Here is a 21,204-nt window from a genome sequence, read left to right on the forward strand (position 1 = left end):
CGTGATGTGTTTTCGCGTGTTGTATTTATTTTATTATTCGCGACCTGCGCGTCATGCCTCGTCTTTTATTCTTGTTGTAAATTAGATTTAGACTCGAATGTAACTCGAGTTTCAAATTGTAATGTACAAAATGGAGCGGTGGAGGGTCCACACGAGACGGAGTTCCGAGGCGGGCACGAGCAACACAAGGTGGTCAAAGGGAGGAGCTTGGAGAAGCTGTTGACCCTAGGTTGACCATTCGATTTTCTCATTGACTTGAGAAGATCGTAGTAGGGCCATGACTAAATCACAAATAGATTAATTAATTAATTATTATGTATCTGATGCATGTTTAATAGTTAATTAATTAATTAGTGCCTTAACGATTAGATTAGATCTAAGTCGTGCACATGATGCACCCTTGCGATTAGATTAGATCTAAGTCGTGCACAAGATGCATCCTTCTCGATTAGATTAGATCTAGATCGAACCAACTCTAAATGCCTAACCGTGCCGTGATACCTATCACTACCTCGATCACATGTATTGTTGAATCTGCCAAAGCAGAGCAATACATATTATCTTGGTAGGGTACGGAGGGACAATCTTGGTCCCGCCTATCAACGCATGGGTGAATACAAACTCAATTAGATTGAGTATTCCTAGTTACTCGGTTGGATCGAGTCAACTATAGGCATTATTCCAACGGTTGGAAAAGATAGGTCAAAATCACATCTATATTAACTCTCGGGCATATTAGCCAAAGCTAACTCGAGTTTTAATATAAATGCGGATATTGATTCTATAAACAAGAGTTGCATAGAGATGTAATTGGTAATCGTTACCTACCGATCATACTAAGCCTTGGGCGTATTAGCCAAAGCTAACTCAAGGGTTAGTATGATGTGGATCTTGTCCCACAAGAATTATAGAATTCAGTGGGAGCATCGTTTAATTAAAGGCCTAATTAAATGATTTTTAAAAGAATATGATATTTATTTCTGCAAATTTTTCTGTTGTAGATAACCATGACGTCAAATACGAACATTTTCTCTCTGCGATCTGTCCTTAAGAAGGACAAGCTCAACGGAGCAAATTTCCTGGACTGGTACAGGAATCTGAGAATAGTTCTCACCCGTACATTCTGGAGCAGCCCATTCCGGAGGCCCCTCCTGCCACTGCCACGCGAGCAGACCGAGATGCTTACAAGAAGCATCGAGATGACGCATTAGATGTGTCTTGTCTTATGCTCGCAACCATGAACTTTGAGCTTCAGAAGCAACATGAGTTTATGAGCGCTTACGATATGGTTGAACATCTTTGTCACCTATATCAAGGACAAGCAAGGCACTGGAAGAGGAACTCCAAAGAATACCTGGAAGATCTTAAGAAGAAGAGAAATAAGATTTCTACTTCAGGTATAAATGTTATAGAAGTCAACCTCTCTATTTCTTCATCGTGGGTATTAGATACCGGATGTGCTTCGCACATTTGTACTAATGTACAAGCGCTGAGGAATAGCAGAGCATTGACGAAGGGTGAGATAGACCTACGAGTAGGCAATGGAGCACGAGTTGCTGCTATTGCTGTAGGAACTTATCATCTATCTCTGCCCTCTGGGCTAGTACTAGAATTAGACGATTGTTGTTATGTGCCTGCCTTGACAAAGAACATAATATCAGTTTCTTGTTTGGACAAGAGAGGATACTCGTTTATAATAAAGAACAAATGTTGTTCCGTCTTTTTAAACGATATGTTCTATTGTAGTGCACCTCTGATAAACGGACTCTATATTCTAGATCTAGAGAGCCCTATCTATAACGTAAATACCAAGAGGTTCAAGTCAAATGACTTGAACCAAACTTACCTCTGGCACTGTCGCTTAGGTCATATAAATGACAAGCGCTTATCCCAGCTCCATAAGGATGGTTTGCTGGACTCATTTGATTTTGAATCATATGAGATATGCGAGTCATGCCTACGAGGCAAGATGACCAAGACTCCCTTTAGTGGGCACGGCGAGAGAGCGACTGATTTGTTATGACTCATACATAGTGATGTATGTGGCCCTTTCAATGTCGCTGCTAGAGGCGGTTATAGATACTTCATCATATTTACTGATGACTTCAGTAGATACGGTTATGTGTACCTGATGACACATAAATCTGAATCCTTTGAAAAGTTCAAAGAATTCAAGAATGAAGTACAGAACCAGCTTGGCAAGAGTATTAAGGTACTTCGATCAGATCGAGGTGGTGAATACTTAAGCCATGAGTTTCGTGACTACTTAGCTGAGTGTGGGATTTTATCTCAACTCACTCCTCCTGGAACACCACAGTGGAATGGTGTATCCGAAAGGAGGAATCGTACCTTATTAGATATGGTACGATCTATGATGAGTCACACAGATCTTCCGACATATCTATGGGGATATGCTCTAGACACGGCAGCTTTCATACTCAACCGAGTTCCATCAAAGGTCGTGATAAAGACACCATATAGGATATGGACTGGGAGAGATGCCCAGGTGTCTTTTATGAGGATTTGGGGTTGTGAGGCTTACGTACGACGTCAAGTCTCAGACAAATTAGGACCTAAATCTGACAAGTGCTATTTCATCGGATATCCCAAGGAAACTAAGGGACATTCCCAGTCAGCACAAGGTAGTTGTGGCAAAGACTGGGGTCTTTCTAGAAAGGGACTTTGTTTCTAGAAAGACTAGTGGGAGCGCGTTCGATCTTGAAGAAGTTCAAGATGCGAACAATAGCACTGATGCCTCGATGGAAGTTCAACTGGAACCACAAAGTGTTGTGGATGATGTTGTTCCACAAAGAGTTGAGGAACAACAACCAGTTCAAGTAGACATACCTCTTCGCAGGTCTGATAGGGTACGTCGTCAGCCTGAGAGATACTCATTTCTCTTATCTGACCATGATGACAATGTGCTCATAGAGGATGAGCCTACCACCTATCAAGAAGCTGTGATGAGACCAGATTCTGAGAAATGGCTAGAAGCCATGAGATCCGAGATAGAATCCATGTACACCAACCAAGTATGGACTTTGGTTGATCCACCTGAAGGGGTAAAACCCATTGGGTGCAAATGGGTCTTTAAGAGAAAGACTGACATGGATGGACTTATCTATAAGGGTCGCTTGGTAGCTAAAGGTTTCAAGCAGATTCATGGTATTGACTATGATGAAACCTTTTTCTCCAGTGGCGATGTTTAAGTCCATTCGGATCATGCTTGCTATTGCAGCCTACCATGACTATGAGATATGGCAGATGGATGTCAAAACCGCGTTTCTGAATGGAAACCTACTCGAGGATGTGTACATGACACAACCTGAGGGTTTTGTAGATCCACAGCATACTAGCAGAGTATGCAAGCTGCATAGGTCCATTTATGGACTAAAGCAAGCTTCTCGGAGCTGGAATCTTCGATTCGATGATGCGATCAAACAGTTTGGTTTCATCAAGAACGAAGATGAGCCTTGTGTCTACAAGAAGGTTGTAGGGGACATAGTTGTCTTCCTCATATTATATGTGGATGACATACTACTCATTGGGAAGGACATCCCTATGCTTCAGTCTGTCAAGACCTGGCTAGGGAGTTGCTTCTCAATGAAGGACTTAGGTGAGGCATCCCGCATTCTAGGGATACAGATCTATAGAGATAGATCTAAGAGATTGCTTGGCCTAAGTCAGAGTACATACATTGACAAGGTACTCCTTCGGTTTGCCATGCAGAACTCCAAGAAGGATTTCTGCCGATGTCACATGGCGTGAGTCTTTCGAAGACTCAAGATCCCTCTTCTAGAGAGGAGAGACCGCATGGATCAGATCCCTTATGCCTCGCCATAGGATCGATCATGTACGCCATGCTATGTACTCGACACGATGTCTCGTATGCTTTGAGCATGACGAGAAGATACCGGTGAAAGTCATCGGATAGCGGTCAAGAATATTCTTAAGTACTTAAGAAGGAATAAAGAATATTTCTTGATATATGGAGGCAATGATGAGCTAAGCGTAAAGGGTTACAATGATGCTAGCTTCCAGACCGACGATGACTATAGATCGCAATTGGGGTTCGTATTTTGCATTAATGGTGGTGTCGGAAGAGTTGCGAGATCGATGGCTGATTCTACAATGAGTATATTGCTACATCGGAGGCGCAAAGGAGGCGGTTTGGATCCATAAGTTCATCAGAACTTGGGGTGGTTCCTAACATCGCTGACCCAGTTGAGCTTTATTGTGACAACAATGGAGCTATAGCACAGTGAAGGAACCGCTCACACCAGTGGACCAATACTACGGCGCTTCCATCTCATTCGAGAGATTATCGATAGAGGAGATGTGAAGATTTGCAGAGTACCCAGAGAGGCTAACATCGCAGATCCCTTGACCAAGGCTTTGGCACAGAGGAAGCATGATGGTCACACTAGGTCTTTAGGCCTTAGAGCCTATACTGATTGGCACTAGTGCTAGTGGGAGATTGTTAGTTAGAGCCCTAGAGCCAATCATTTGATGATTGTATGGACTCATGTATATCATATTCTTGTATATTAATAAAGGCATTTGTTTGGTTATTATACTTATTTATATTAGTGCCAAATAGACTAAGTATAATAGCGTCCTTGAGTAGAAGGTTCATACCTATATCAATCGATTAGTTGAATCGATAGTGAGATGATATAGGGAACACTACTCTAAATCATTCCTAGTCGAGTATTAGCATTCAGGGACAATGTTAATACAATAAGACTAGCATGTAGGTCAGCTCGATGACTTGATCTCACAAGTCATGGATATAGAGATATCAAGCTGACACATGGGTATGCATTAGAGAATGTATACTGAATGACCCACCATGAGAAAGTATCATGGATCGTTATATGAGTGTCATATACTTTCTCATGTGGCTATTAGTATGACTATTAGTCCTTAGACCTGAAGTCACCATGGATCCCTACATAAGTAGTTATGTACTTTAGTTTCGTCAAACGTCACCCGTAACTGGGTGGACTATAAAGGCGATTACTGGGTATATAACGAATTATGTAGAGGGATGTGAGTGATGTAGATGGGATCTATCCCTCCCATATGACGGGAGCGACATCGGTATTCTTGATAGAGTGAGACCACTAAGTGCATGGCCATGCCCAAATGAGTCAACATTAGATGTTGAGCTCATTTGATTGAGTGAGTCTACTTGGAGTTCAAGATTTAGATTGATTAGAGGATGACACGGTCTATGCCTCACATTGATCAATCTAGATGTCTAGGATAGAAGGACACTTGTCATTATTTTGTGAGTAGTCACAATTGGTAGTCACAAGGTGATGTCGGATCTCGACATTCTTGTAACTTGGGTAGTAATGATGTGTTGCTAGATACCGCTCATTACTTATGCTCCTAAATGGGTTTAGGGCATTGCCAACGTTACAAGAACCTATAGGGTCACACACTTAGGACAATTAGGTGGAGATTAGGTTCATATGATGAACCAAGAGGATTAGATTCATTTGATGAATCAAATTGGATTAAGAGTAATCCTAATTGGGCTAACTTGAGTTCGACTCAAGTTGATTCATGTGTTAAATGAGTCTAATTTAGATTTTGACTCATTGAATCAATTTAATTTAATGAATTAGATTCATTATATTAAGTTGGCTCGAATCAAATGGTTGGATTAGATCCACCATGGTAGAGATTGAGTCAAGTTTGACTTGACTTGAGAAGGAAGACCAAAGGTCAATTTTGACTTGACCTTTTGCCACCTCATTGGTGAGTTGGCATTAGGTGGACCAATAATGATGTTCCACATCATCATGGGTGCCACCTCATGGAAGTTACAAAGCCACTCTCTTAATGGTTTCATATTAATTGCAATTAATGCAATTAATGGGATTTTATGGTTTCATATTAATTGCAATTAATGCAATTAATGTGAATTTTGAAAAGTGGCCGGCCACTTTGTTTTTGGGTGAAGAAATTCATTTTTCATTCACTTGTGTGCCTCTTCCTCCTTCTCCCTCTCAAGCTCTCCCTCTCCCTCTCCTCCTCCCTTGACCGAACCACATAGGTGCTAGCACACCTTGGTTTTTGGTCATCTCCATCTAGTGTGTCCGTGTGGATACTTCTAGAGGACCGGCGCTTGACGGTCTTGAGATCCGGCATCATTTGGACGAGCGGGAACGCGAAGGGCATCGCAACAAGGGTAAACATTTTTTTCTCGTAGATCTAAGTAGTAGATCAGTTTTTGAACTCGTACAAGAAATAGTTTTTCGAATTTTATATACGAATCTTTGCACGGATCTACGGCTTTGGGTCCTTCGGGGTTTCCGCGACGCGAAAAAAGCGGTTTTCGCGGCTCGAAGAACCCAACAGTGGTATCAGAGCCACGTGCAAAGACTTGTACGAGTTAGTTTTTGGTTTTTGGAAAACAAAACTTCTGTGATTTTCTGTAAAAATTCAATTTTTATGTTTTTATGGGTAATTTTTCCTTATAGGCGAAGCACAAGTGTCTCGGCACTTGTAGGCTTCGGCTATCGGGAAGAATTTTCCCAAACGGCTTCGTTTCGACCCAAAATCTTTTGGGACAGCGGACTCAGGTGCCTTTAGATCGCAACGGAGCAACTCACGATGGTTAGATCGTGGGTAGGGGCGCTGCCCCTAACCCCGCAAGGGGATTTGCTCCGCGATCGCACCCGAAATCGCTAAAAACGAACCCGTCGGGAAGATTTTTCCGAAATGGTAATGTCTCGGCCCAAATCGTTTTGGGACAGCGGGTTTAGGCGCTGTTGGATAGCAATGGGACCCTCGCGATGGTTAGATCGCGGGTAGGGGCGCTGCCCCTGGCCCCGCAAGGGGATCCGTTCCGCGATTACGCCCGAAACCGCTAATCGGGACCGCCGGGAAATTTTACTTGTAAAATTGTAAAAAAAAAATTAGTTTTAAAATTACAGAAAATAAGAAAATATATAATTTTGAATTATATATTAATTTTGTGATAGTCATGGCCCAAAACCCAATATGATTGGTTGTGTTGTAATTCATAATACGGCCTGCGTGCCGTGATGTGTTTTCGCGTGTTGTATTTATTTTATTATTCGCGACCTGCGCGTCGTGCCTCGTCTTTTATTCTTGTTGTAAATTAGATTTAGACTCGAATGTAACTCGAGTTTCAAATTGTAATGTACAAAATGGAGCGGTGGAGGGTCCACACGAGACGGAGTTCCGAGGCGGGCACGAGCAACACAAGGTGGTCAAAGGGAGGAGCTTGGAGAAGCTGTTGACCCTAGGTTGACCATTCGATTTTCTCATTGACTTGAGAAGATCGTAGTAGGGCCATGACTAAATCACAAATAGATTAATTAATTAATTATTATGTATCTGATGCATGTTTAATAGTTAATTAATTAATTAGTGCCTTAACGATTAGATTAGATCTAAGTCGTGCACATGATGCACCCTTGCGATTAGATTAGATCTAAGTCGTGCACAAGATGCATCCTTCTCGATTAGATTAGATCTAGATCGAACCAACTCTAAATGCCTAACCGTGCCGTGATACCTATCACTACCTCGATCACATGTATTGTTGAATCTGCCAAAGCAGAGCAATACATATTATCTTGGTAGGGTACGGAGGGACAATCTTGGTCCCGCCTATCAACGCATGGGTGAATACAAACTCAATTAGATTGAGTATTCCTAGTTACTCGGTTGGATCGAGTCAACTATAGGCATTATTCCAACGGTTGGAAAAGATAGGTCAAAATCACATCTATATTAACTCTCGGGCGTATTAGCCAAAGCTAACTCGAGTTTTAATATAAATGCGGATATTGATTCTATAAACAAGAGTTGCATAGAGATGTAATTGGTAATCGTTACCTACCGATCATACTAAGCCTTGGGCGTATTAGCCAAAGCTAACTCAAGGGTTAGTATGATGTGGATCTTGTCCCACAAGAATTATAGAATTCAGTGGGAGCATCGTTTAATTAAAGGCCTAATTAAATGATTTTTAAAAGAATATGATATTTATTTCTGCAAATTTTTCTGTTGTAGATAACCATGACGTCAAATACGAACATTTTCTCTCTGCGATCTGTCCTTAAGAAGGACAAGCTCAACGGAGCAAATTTCCTGGACTGGTACAGGAATCTGAGAATAGTTCTCACCCAAGAACGTAAACTGTACGTTCTGGAGCAGCCCATTCCGGAGGCCCCTCCTTCCACTGCCACGCGAGCAGACCGAGATGCTTACAAGAAGCATCGAGATGACGCATTAGATGTGTCTTGTCTTATGCTCGCAACCATAAACTTTGAGCTTCAGAAGCAACATGAGTTTATGAGCGCTTACGATATGGTTGAACATCTTTGTCACCTATATCAAGGACAAGCAAGGCACTGGAAGAGGAACTCCAAAGAATACCTGGAAGATCTTAAGAAGAAGAGAAATAAGATTTCTACTTCAGGTATAAATGTTATAGAAGTCAACCTCTCTATTTCTTCATCGTGGGTATTAGATACCGGATGTGCTTCACACATTTATACTAATGTACAAGCGTTGAGGAATAGCAGAGCATTGACGAAGGGTGAGATAGACCTACGAGTAGGCAATGGAGCACGAGATGCTGCTATTGCTGTAGGAACTTATCATCTATCTCTGCCCTCTGGGCTAGTACTAGAATTAGACGATTGTTGTTATGTGCCTGCCTTGACAAAGAATATAATATCAGTTTCTTGTTTGGACAAGAGAGGATACTCGTTTATAATAAAGAACAAATGTTGTTCCGTCTTTTTAAACGATATGTTCTATTGTAGTGCACCTCTGATAAATGGACTCTACATTCTAGACCTAGAGAGCCCTGTCTATAACATAAATACCAAGAGGATCAAGTCGAATGACTTGAACCAAACTTACCTCTGGCACTGTCGCTTAGGTCATATAAATGACAAGCGCTTATCCCAGCTCCATAAGGATGGTTTGCTGGACTCATTTGATTTTGAATCATATGAGATATGCGAGTCATGCCTACGAGGCAAGATGACCAAGACTCCCTTTAGTGGGCACGGTGAGAGAGCGACTGATTTGTTATGACTCATACATAGTGATGTATGTGGCCCTTTCAATGTCGCTGCTAGAGGCGGTTATAGATACTTCATCATATTTACTGATGATACGGTTATGTGTACTGATGACACATAAATCTGAATCCTTTGAAAAGTTCAAAGAATTCAAGAATGAAGTACAGAACCAGCTTGGCAAGAGTATTAAGGTACTTCGATCAGATCGAGGTGGTGAATACTTAAGCCATGAGTTTCGTGACTACTTAGCTGAGTGTGGGATTTTATCTCAACTCACTCCTCCTGGAACACCACAGTGGAATGGTGTATCCGAAAGGAGGAATCGTACCTTATTAGATATAGTACGATCTATGATGAGTCACACAGATCTTCCGACATATCTATGGGGATATGCTCTAGACACGGCAGCTTTCATACTCAACCGAGTTCCATCAAAGGCCGTGATAAAGACACCATATAGGATATGGACTGGGAGAGATGCCCAGGTGTCTTTTATGAGGATTTGGGGTTGTGAGGCTTACGTACGACGTCAAGTCTCAGACAAATTAGGACCTAAATCCGACAAGTGCTATTTTATCGGATATCCCAAGGAAACTAAGGGATATTACTTCTACATTCCTAGTCAGCACAAGGTAGTTGTGGCAAAGACTGGGGTCTTTCTAGAAAGGGACTTTGTTTCTAGAAAGACTAGTGGGAGCGCGTTCGATCTTGAAGAAGTTCAAGATGCGAACAATAGCACTGATGCCTCGATGGAAGTTCAACTGGAACCACAAAGTGTTGTGGATGATGTTGTTCCACAAAGAGTTGAGGAACAACAACCAGTTCAAGTAGACATACCTCTTCGCAGGTCTGATAGGGTACGTCGTCAGCCTGAGAGATACTCATTTCTCTTATCTGACCATGATGACAATGTGCTCATAGAGGATGAGCCTACCACCTATCAAGAAGCTGTGATGAGACCAGATTCTGAGAAATGGCTAGAAGCCATGAGATCCGAGATAGAATCCATGTACACCAACCAAGTATGGACTTTGGTTGATCCACCTGAAGGGGTAAAACCCATTGGGTACAAATGGGTCTTTAAGAGAAAGACTGACATGGATGGACTTATCTATAAGGGTCGCTTGGTAGCTAAAGGTTTCAAGCAGATTCATGGTATTGACTATGATGAAACCTTTTTCTCCAGTGGCGATGTTTAAGTCCATTCGGATCATGCTTGCTATTGCAGCCTACCATGACTATGAGATATGGCAGATGGATGTCAAAACTGTGTTTCTGAATGGAAACCTACTCGAGGATGTGTACATGACACAACCTGAGGGTTTTGTAGATCTACTAGCAGAGTATGCAAGCTGCATAGGTCCATTTATGGACTAAAGCAAGCTTCTCGGAGCTGGAATCTTCGATTCGATGATGCGATCAAACAGTTTGGTTTCATCAAGAACGAAGATGAGCCTTGTGTCTACAAGAAGGTTGTAGGGGACATAGTTGTCTTCCTCATATTATATGTGGATGACATACTACTCATTGGGAAGGACATCCCTATGCTTCAGTCTGTCAAGACCTGGCTAGGGAGTTGCTTCTCAATGAAGGACTTAGGTGAGGCATCCCGCATTCTAGGGATACAGATCTATAGAGATAGATCTAAGAGATTGCTTGGCCTAAGTCAGAGTACATACATTGACAAGGTACTCCTTCGGTTTGCCATGCAGAACTCCAAGAAGGGATTTCTGCCGATGTCACATGGCGTGAGTCTTTCGAAGACTCAAGATCCCTCTTCTAGAGAGGAGAGAGACCGCATGGATCAGATCCCTTATGCCTCAGCCATAGGATCGATCATGTACGTCATGCTATGTACTCGACCTGATGTCTCGTATGCTTTGAGCATGACGAGCAGATACCAGTCAGATCCAGGTGAAAGTCACTGGATAGCGGTCAAGAATATTCTTAAGTACTTAAGAAGGACTAAAGAATATTTCTTGATATATGGAGGCAATGATGAGCTAGCTGTAAAGGGTTACAGTGATGCTAGCTTCCAGACCAACCAGGATGATTATCGATCGCAGTCAGGGTTCGTGTTTTGCATAAATGGTGGTGCTGTGAGCTGGAAGAGTTTGAAGCAGGACACAGTAGCTGATTCTACGACAGAGGCCGAGTATATTGCTGCATCAGAGGCAGCAAAGGAGGCAGTTACCATTGCTGACCCTATTGAGCTCTATTGTGACAACAATGGAGCTATAGCACAGGCGAAGGAACCTCGCTCACACCAGCGGACCAAACACATACTACGGCGCTTCCATCTCATTCGAGAGATTATCGAGAGAGGAGATGTGAAGATTTGCAGAGTACCTACAGAGATCCCTTGACCAAGGCTTTGGCACAGAGGAAGCATGATGGGCAAACTAGGTCTTTAGGCCTTAGAGCCTATACTGATTGGCACTAGTGCTAGTGGGAGATTGTTAGTTAGAGCCCTAGAGCCAATCATTTGATGATTGTATGGACTCATGTATATCATATTCTTTTATATTAATAAAGGCTTTTGTTTGGTTATTATACTTATTTATATTAGTGCCAAATAGACTAAGTATAATAGCGTCCTTGAGTAGAAGGTTCATACATATATCAATCGATTAGTTGAATCGATAGTGAGATGATATAGGGAACACTACTCTAAATCATTCCTAGTCGAGTATTAGCATTCAGGGACAATGTTAATACAATAAGACTAGCATGTAGGTCAGCTCGATGACTTGATCTCACAAGCCATGGATATAGAGATATCAAGCTGACACATGGGTATGCATTAGAGAATGTATACTGAATGACCCGCCATGAGAAAGTATCATGGATCGTTATATGAGTGTCATATACTTTCTCATGTGGCTATTAGTATGACTATTAGTTCTTAGACCTGAAGTCACCATGGATCCCTACATAAGGAGTTATGTACTTTAGTTTCGTCAAACGTCACCCGTAACTGGGTGGACTATAAAGGCGATTACTGGGTATATATAACGAATTATGTAGAGGGATGTGAGTGATGTAGATGGGATCTATCCCTCCCATATGACGGGAGCGACATCGGTATTCTTGATAGAGTGAGACCACTAAGTGCATGGCCATGCCCAAATGAGTCAACATTAGATGTTGATCTCATTTGATTGAGTGAGTCTACTTGGAGTTCAAGATTTAGATTGATTAGAGGATGACACGGTCTATGCCTCACATTGATCAATCTAGATGTCTAGGATAGGACACTTGTCATTATTTTGTGAGTAGTCACAATTGGTAGTCACAAGGTGATGTCGGATCTCGACATTCTTGTAACTTGGGTAGTAATGATGTGTTGCTAGATACCGCTCATTACTTATGCTCCTAAATGGGTTTAGGGCATTGCCAACGTTACAAGAACCTATAGGGTCACACACTTAGGACAATTAGGTGGAGATTAGGTTCATATGATGAACCAAGAGGATTAGATTCATTTGATGAATCAAATTGGATTAAGAGTAATCCTAATTGGGCTAACTTGAGTTCGACTCAAGTTGATTCATGTGTTAAATGAGTCTAATTTAGATTTTGACTCATTGAATCAATTTAATTTAATGAATTAGATTCATTATATTAAGTTGGCTCGAATCAAATGGTTGGATTAGATCCACCATGGTAGAGATTGAGTCAAGTTTGACTTGACTTGAGAAGGAAGACCAAAGGTTAATTTTGACTTGACCTTTTGCCACCTCATTGGTGAGTTGGCATTAGGTGGACCAATAATGATGTTTTACATCATCATGGGTGCCACCTCATGGAAGTTACAAAGCCACTCTCTTAATGGTTTCATATTAATTGCAATTAATGCAATTAATGTGATTTTATGGTTTCATATTAATTGCAATTAATGCAATTAATATGAATTTTGAAAAGTGGCCGGCCACTTTGTTTTTGGGTGAAGAAATTCATTTTTCATTCACTTGTGTGCCTCTTCCTCCTTCTCCCTCTCAAGCTCTCCCTCTCCCTCTCCTCCTCCCTTGGCCGAACCACATAGGTGCTAGCACACCTTGGTTTTTGGTCATCTCCATCTAGTGTGTCCGTGTGGATACTTCTAGAGGACCGGCGCTTGACGGTCTTGAGATCCGGCATCATTTGGATGAGCGGGAACGCGAAGGGCATCGCTACAAGGGTAAACATTTTTTTCTCGTAGATCTAAGTAGTAGATCAGTTTTTGAACTCGTACAAGAAATAGTTTTTCAAATTTTGTATACGAATCTTTGCACGGATCTACGGCTTTGGGTCCTTCGGGGTTTCCGCGACGCGAAAAAGGCGGTTTTCGCGGCTCAAAGAACCCAACAGTTTTCATTTCCTTAAGTTTGGTAGTCTTTGTTTTAGGAATAAATGTTACTTCTTCCTTTTGACAATTCTTTGTATCATTTTGAGGGATTTGAAAAGGGATGTTAAATTTGATTATCAAGTTGAGAAACTTTATGGCATGATTGAACTCTAGGATTGCATGAGGGAACACTAAGTGATGGATTCTTGATTGATGAAATGATATGATAACTTTTATTTACCTAGTGAGATTTGAGCCTTTTTGAGTGGTGCACTTGTAGCTTAATTCACTCTAGAACTTGCTTCAAATTTGTTTAATACCACTAAATCAAAATTGAGTCACCTTTATGAAGTTTACTCCATTTTACTATTTCCCACATTGATTTTTGCTAATTATCTTGTCATGAATAATCATATCTTTATTCTTCTCTCATGTCTTATTTCTTTGGATGTGGATACCTTGGATATTATGTGATGATTTTATTTTGGTCGGGACGGACAAAAGACTAAGTGTGGGGGAGATCTTAGTTTGATTGAGTTCTTTTGTTTTGGTGGAGAATGTTTTGATGGAGAAAGTGAATTCTGTAGGATTAAGGAAGCTCAGTGGATTAAATTTGTTGTGTGTTATTGTTCCAATATCGGTACATTTGATTGTGAAAAAAAAAAATCTTGTGAACAGATTGAAATCCAGAAACTGATGCATGGTCAGTTTTTTTTTTAGAAACAGAATTCTGCTGAAAGTGTAGAGCAGAGTTGGGAATTCTATATCAATTTTGTATCAAAATTCAGAATGCAAGATCTAAATGAGTGGAAGTTTAGTTGAAATTTAAGAATATGTTGAAACAAATGGTATGCTTACCTTTTATGGCAATTGTAAGATAAGAAAAGAAGAATTTAGGAATCTATCTAGACACAAAACAATGCAAGAACAGTGAGTTGTATAACCACTAGAATGTGATTTAAATGAACCAGAATTTGAAATTCAATTGGTAGATATTATTTCATCAATGAGGCACTTGAATGAATTATCATTTATTTTGAAAAGTTGAAGAAAAGGTCAACAATTGGTACTTTTAAACAGTGAGGTAAAATGCTATAAACAGAATCCAAATAGAATCCAGTTTACATTTGTATCGAGTGTGTGCAAATTTTTTTCATTATCAACCCTTGAAATCCTTGGAAATTAATTGAAACTTTTGAAATTCTAGTAGCAACTGTTGCTTAAATCCTGATAGCATTCTTTATAAATCTGTTGGAAAAATTCTGATAGTATCAAGATGTTAAAATTCTGGATTGTCAATACACTTCCCAATTGATGTCATTTGCTGAGACAAGATGGGAATTCAAGCTATTATTTGAATGAATGATGGTTAAGTTCCTTAGGACTAAATTGTTGAAGCTTGAAGTGAGAAAGCAGTAGCATTAGATGAAGGTATCAAGTGTACAAATTTGTAAACTCATATTCTGTGAGATGCAGAATTGTGCAATTCTGAAAAATTCAGACAAATTGAAATGAAGGGAGTATCAAAAGTTCAGAAATGATATCAAGGAAAGGAGAAGTTTAGATGAAGTTTTATGAAGTGAAGTAACAAATGGAATGTTGGCATCAATAGCTTCTATCAAGATTCATTTCAATTACTGAAAAGTATGAAAGGGCAATGACAATTGATAGAACTTGAAAAACTGAATTTGATTGAATGAGGAGAATTAAACTGAATTTGATTCAATTCAAGAAATGGAATTTCAGATCTGAAAGGGAACAATGGAAACAAAGGAATGTGGCTGAAATGACAGAAATGAACATAGAAGCAGTAATCCATGAGATGCAGAATTATGCAGAAATGAATAGGGCCTTTTGTGCCAATTTGGGAAGAGAATTGTCATGAGCTAGAACTACTGAAACATGGAAAGTTATAGGTTATGCATTGTGTAGGATCTTAAGAGACAATATGAAGAAGTATGGAAATTTCTTATGGCCAAACAATGACATATTGATACAAAATTGAAATCAGTATTCTACTTCCACAAATGGAGTTAATCAAGTCTATCAAATTTTGAAACCAAGCTACTAATTTAATATTGATGATGGTTATCCTTCATCTCCAGAGTTTACAAAAATTTTAGATGAGAAATTAGATACCAAACAGGGAAGCAAAGCTGAAAACTGAAATTGAACCAAATCTACAGCTTTGGTTCTTGACTATTATTGCAGCAGAAGGAAATAAAATTCAAGCTAAATTTTTCATGCAATGCAGGGAAGGAATTAAGACTTTATGCCAGTCGAGTGCAGAAAAGAATTTTAAGAGGAAAGAAGTGTATATCTGCAAATGGAATTGAATTCTAATTACAATGCAGACTAGTTTTGTGCCAAAGTTAATTTGCTGATTTGTGCCAAAACTTATTGTCGTTCGAATATGAAATGAATGGAACTTAAGCCATCTTGATTCATAATTTAATGAACTTTCTTTCGAGGTTTACAAGCTAGGAAAACTTGGTTGAAATGCTAGAAACAGAATCAGCAAATTAAAGGGCAAATTCATATTTCTATAGTGCCAAATCTATAAGTTATCAGAATTTCAATGTTTTGTTCAGAAATGGATGTAATTCAGAGCATGTGGTGAACCAGGTCAGAGATGTTGGTTGCTACTCGGAAAACCTAGAGGTTCCACTGTACAAAAATTTTGTACAAAGGTTTGAACCTTTTCCTAGCTACCATGTGTTCTTTTAAATTAAATTTTGGATCGCCTGCGGAACTTAACACTTTTGATCCAAAACTTAATCTATTTGTTCTTTTAGGTTTAGACTTTGATCTCCTGCGGAACTTAACACGTTCGACCCAAATCACCTTAAGTTATTAATTCCATTAAATATTAATTTCCATAATTGGTTCCCAGTACTGACGTGGCGAGGCACATGGCCTTCTTGGATATGGGAGCAACCACCACCGACTAGACAAAACCTTTTATGGAAAGCTAATATTTAATTTCCTAAAATAACTTTAGGTTAACCAAAAAGAACAATCAAATCACAAGGAAAAGAAAAACAAAAGAACACTATATCGAAAACAAATTCGAAACACTAGAATCGTAAGCCTCTTGTATTTGGTATTATTTCCATAAATAACTAGTATGATGCGGAAAGAAAAATTACTAGTTATACCTTGTAGAAAAACCTCTTGATCTTCTACCGTATTCCTCTTCTAACCTCGGACGTTGTGTGGGCAACGATCTTCCGAGACGAGAAACCACCAATCACCTTCTTCTCCTCCTAGCTAGGTTCGGCCAACAAAGAGGAAGCTTCACCAAGGAAGAAAATCAAAACACTAACCAAGCTCCAAGAGATGCTAGCTTTCTCTCCTTCTTCTTCTTCTCCGAGTAGTATCCGGCCACCACAAGAGCTCCAATGGAAGAGGGAGATTCGGCCACCACAAGAGGAAGAGAGGGAGAGGATGGCCGGCCACACCAAGGAACAAAAGAGGGAGAGAAATAATAGATGTTGTGTCTCATGAAGGCACCCTCACCCCTCCTTTTATATTCCTTGGCCTAGGCAAATTAGGAAATTTAATTACAATAAAATTTCCTCAATTTCCTTGACATGATTTAATTGAGAAAAATAAAATAAAATTTCCCAATTAAATCTACATTGGCCGGCCACATCATTGGAGAACAAATTGGACAAGTTTCAATCAACAATTAAAACTTCCTAATTTGTTTTCGGAAATTTTAAAATTAAAATTTCTCTTTAAAAATCTCTACATGGTTAATAAAATAAATTTCTATAATTTTAATTTTATGTGAATAATTTTTAAAGAGAAAATAAAATATCTCACCAATCTACAAATAAGGAAAGAGATCTAATCTCTTCCTTTAATCTTTTGTAAATTTTACAAGAGAGATAATTTAATTTTAATTCTCTTTAATAAATTATTTCTTCCACATAATAAAAAAAATTAAAATTAAAATTCTTTTTAATTTATTTTGGTCGGCCCCACTAGCTTGGGTTCAAGCTAGGGCCGGCCACCCAATCTTATACCTTGTCCGGCCCTAGCTTGTTTCCCAAGCTAGCTTGGCCGACCCCTATTGGGTGGGTATAGAAGGTGGATATAGGTGGGTATAGAACTCTACAAATAAGAGGCTACGATAGGGACCGAGAGGAGGAATTGATTTTGGTCTCCCGATAAAATTAAACATCCCGTGTTCGCCCCGAACACACAACTTAATTTTATCAATGATAATTCATTCCACTAGAGAACTATCATTGAACTACCGCACCAATCCCAAATTACATTTTTTGGCTCCTTCTTATTATGAGCGTGTTAGTCTCCCTGTGTTTAAGATATCGAATGTCCACTAATTAAGTGAGTTACTGACAACTCATTTAATTAATATCTAAGTCCAAGAGTAGTACCACTCAACCTTATCGTCATGTCGGACTAAGTCCACCTGCAGGGTTTAACATGACAATCCTTATGAGCTCCTCTTTGGGACATTATCAACCTAGTATCTCTAGGACACAGTTTCCTTCTATAATCAACAACACACACTATAAGTGATATCATTTCCCAACTTATCAGGCTTATTGATTCATCGAACTAAATCTCACCCTTTGATAAATTAAAGAAATAAATATCAAATATATATGCTTGTTATTATATTAGGATTAAGAGCACACACTTCCATAATAACTGAGGTCTTTGTTCCTTTATAAAGTCAGTATAAAAGAAACGACCTCAAATGGTCCTACTCAATACACTCTAAGTGTACTAGTGTAATTATACAGTCAAGATAAACTGATACCTAATTACACTACGACCTTCTAATGATTTGTTCCTTTTCATTTTGGTCGTGAGCTACTGTTTATAATTTATAAGGTACTGATAACATTATCTTCTGCATGTAACACCACATGCTATGTTATCTTCAATATAAATTAATTGAACAACTACAAACAAATGTAGATAATTTGACCAAATGTGATTCTTTATTCAAAACAAATGTTTACAAAAGCTTAGGCTTTCAGTATACACTTCCAACAAGAGAAACTACAGATTCGATGGGGAATTTGAAGAATCTGCAGCTAAGACTTTGCAGAACTGATTTTAGTTGCTAATTGAAATAAGAGGAAGAGAGATTGATTTTGTAAATTGAGGATGTGAAGAAAAAAGAATGTAAGGCTATACAATTTGCACTGAAAATGCAGTGGGAATTAAAGGATGAGTGCAGATTGGTGTGTTTGCAAAACCAAATTAGTAACAAGAAGCAGTGAAAAGATGAAATGCAGAATTTCTTGCTTGGCCGAAATTAAACATCATATAGCATTCTAGTTCCATGTCTTCCACCCCATGTTGAAACTTGTCTCCTTATTTACTTGATCAGAATTGATTCCTTCATTTACATCTGAATTTGCTCTCCTTTTCAATGGTTGTAAATTTTCATGATTGTGCATCTTGATATCCGTGATGGAGGTAAAATTAGATGAGAAGCAAGCTTATGGTATTGGATTTGCTATGAGTAGCTTGAGTGATCTCCACCTTTGCAAGATTTGAGATTAGGAAGAGAGCCACTTCAAATTACCTTGTGAGACTTAGAAATGGTATCATTATCATTTTATTCATGATGGATGAAATTATTTAGTGTTGAACCAAGGTAAGAATAGAGTGCATGAAAGTTTAGTTTATGAAACTTGATAATTTCAGGTAACTTCCTTTTACTTTCTTTTGAACATGATCAAGAATAGTTAGGAGAAGGAAGTCCCATCTCAGTTGTTATTTTAGTTAGCTCACTTGCACGAGGCTTGCAAGAATAAGTGTGGGGGATTTGATAAGCTATGAGTAGATATATTATTTTTGGGTTAATATCTGGTGTTCTTTATACATTTGCATATTTTAATTTCCAATTATAATCATATTCCCCAAACAAGGTTTTTAAGAGCTTTATGATGTTTTTCCCTCTAAAGGATGATTTATTCCTCATTATGTGAATTTGGTCTTGTAGGGTTCTAATGGATTCATGATTCAAGTGGAGGTTTAGTTCACTCAGCCAAATGGAGTCTGAAACCCCAACTGACCTCCACTGAACTTGGACCCAAGTTAGACCCCAGCTGAACCTAACCCTAGGTATAAAAGATGGAATTTGGCACGGTGAACAGTGAGCTTGTGCTACTGTTCATCGTGCCATTTCTCTCGACGGCGCGACGCTTGCTCTCTCTCTGCATCTAGATCTGCAAATCATCTTGACTTCATCAGAGTGGAGTTCCTAAGCACCTGGCGACTAGATTCCACCGTCGTTTCTTCATCAACGAGTCGATTTCGTGAGCAGAGCACTGTAGTTGCAGATCGCGTCTTCTTCCTCAAGCCGACAGCGTTCCTCTAGTTTGAGCTTCCATTCTTTCACGGGATCTGGCGGCGTTCCTCTGGAGATTCTAGACCATTTCTGACATCACTGCATCATTCCTAGCTTTCTCTTGACTCGCGATCCATTTCCAGAAAACGCAGCAGAGAACAACTTCAGATCTTGACCTTCTGAAGAATTGTGAGCTAATTCAAGTGAATCTAAGTTGAGTTGGAGCAAGAGAATATCATTCTGCCACCAGTTGGAGAGTTCTCTGCTGGTTCTTTGTGCGACGACAAAGAGAAGGCGAATTTGGTTTGACATTTGAGTTGTAGGGATGTTTAGCTTCTTGCAGTTTGATTCTTATTGTAGATTTTCTAGTTTCTGCACTTTTGTTTTTGAATGTGCTAGCTATAGCTTAGATTTGTTTGTAGTTTCAATTTCTGCACGAATTTATTCTTTTTAGTTATACTCTTGTGTGCTCTGTTTTGTATTCTGTTTAGTTCAAAGTTTTATGTTGCATTTTTGTTTGTCATTCTGTTTTCTGTGTTCATGTTCTGCCAATTCTGTTTGAGCCGTTCATTGGCTGATAAGTTAGTTAGATTAGATTGTTAGAATAGTCAATTTCAAGAGTGCTTAGTTGGATATTGTGTTAAGTTCGTGTTAAGTTTTAATTTGCAATGAATTTAAATGGATTCTGCATTTTGATTTTCCATTAGGTAAACTAGGTTAAATAAGTAGATTTATTCAGATATTTCTAGTTCAATAGATTGATTTCTAGTATGTTTTAGATCAAATTTATTTCTGCAATTTTGCATTTGGTTGAGTTTTCTTTATTCATTGTAAGAGTGGTTGTGGTGGGTTATTTCCTGTTAAGTAGGATTCATTACTGCAATAGGAAATTGAAGACTTTGTGGATTCATTTTTAATATTTCATCTTAATACCAAACCCCATTTCGTAACTTGAATACCCAAAAAGAGTGTTCTTAATTCAAGACAAGCACGTTTCTAGCATGATCCTCGAAAAATTTGACTCAGGCCTTATACTAAAACATTTCCTTGTGTAGTTTTGGGTTTTTGATCACAACATTAATTTGGAAGTTTATTTATGACATACATTTGGATAGCTACCAGCGGGCGGTGCTATATCCTTCTTGGAGAGCCATTAAAGATCTTGCACAAGAAAAACAAACAGAAAACGAGTCCCAGGACTTGATCCTGGATTAGCAGTGCGGTTTAAAAGTAAAAATAAATTACGATCCTGAGTGGTGTTGCACCAACTTCGAGACAAATACAATTATGAAAGAAAACTAGATCGGAAGATGGTAAGAATACTGATTCCGATCGACTCCGAAAAATTGAAAAATACCACGAAAAAGTGCTTGACTGGTGGTTGCACCAATCAAAGCGCCTCCGCTCTGATACCAATTCTTGGATCGAGATGCACTAGTGGGGGAGGGGGGGGTGAA

Source organism: Zingiber officinale, chromosome 2B, assembly GCF_018446385.1.
Source record: "Zingiber officinale cultivar Zhangliang chromosome 2B, Zo_v1.1, whole genome shotgun sequence".
NCBI lineage: Eukaryota > Viridiplantae > Streptophyta > Magnoliopsida > Zingiberales > Zingiberaceae > Zingiber > Zingiber officinale.